The following is a 904-nucleotide window of genomic DNA, read 5'->3' on the forward strand; positions in this document are numbered from 1 at the left end:
TTTACATAATTTTTACTGTCATATTTACATAATACCGATGATCGGTAATTACCGATATTATACAATTTTTTCTATCTTCTTTCGATAGATCATTTTACCGATCTGCGGCGGTTTTTTCGCGGCGGTTTTTGCGGCGGTTTCCGCGCCGCCCGCGCCGTCCGCGCATTTCGCAGCGCGATTTTTTTTTAGTCACAGCTGCAAACTCTAATATTCTGCAAACGTATGCATTTGACAATTAGATGCGCAAGAAAAAGAATGTGACACATGATATTCTTATTACTAATGAATACGTACACTGTGTCCCCGCGACAAGATTTTGCAAGCGTTTGCGTGTTATACATCACTCGCTGTGTTCCACAAAAAGACCGAATAACATTTTAAGATTATTTGTGGTGTATCGAGAAAATATGGGAAAAGGACTGATATACATAAACAGCAGATCTTGGGATTACAATTTATATATTTTGAAAGTGTTACATGCACAGATTATTTGTTCAATACTTCATACAGAATATCATTCATTGCGCATGCCAATAGCTCGCAATCGATGAGTGAACCACCGTCAAAGTCCCCGCTATTGCGTATCGCCGATACAGCATTATCCGTTTCGGTAATATTCTTCTCTCGAAGAATTTTTACAAAATTTCTATATTTTGTATTAACAATGTGTGTATTTTCATATAACTATGAGTACATGTGGTCAATGCAATGCTCGAGAGTAAACAAATGTTCCACTGTAGCTGGTTGCAAGTACGTGCATTTACCGGATAATGTGAGTTTTAAAAGTTTCTTGCCGTACATTGTGCAGCACCCTTATAGAAATATCATACTAAGAATCATTGATAATTATTTATTATCCAGTATTTTTAATACTAAAAATAAGTAATTATCAATGATTCTTAGT

Source organism: Odontomachus brunneus, unplaced genomic scaffold, assembly GCF_010583005.1.
Source record: "Odontomachus brunneus isolate Ranch 3 - 2012 unplaced genomic scaffold, Obru_v1 Obru_scaffold_258, whole genome shotgun sequence".
Classification (NCBI taxonomy): Eukaryota; Metazoa; Arthropoda; class Insecta; order Hymenoptera; family Formicidae; genus Odontomachus; species Odontomachus brunneus.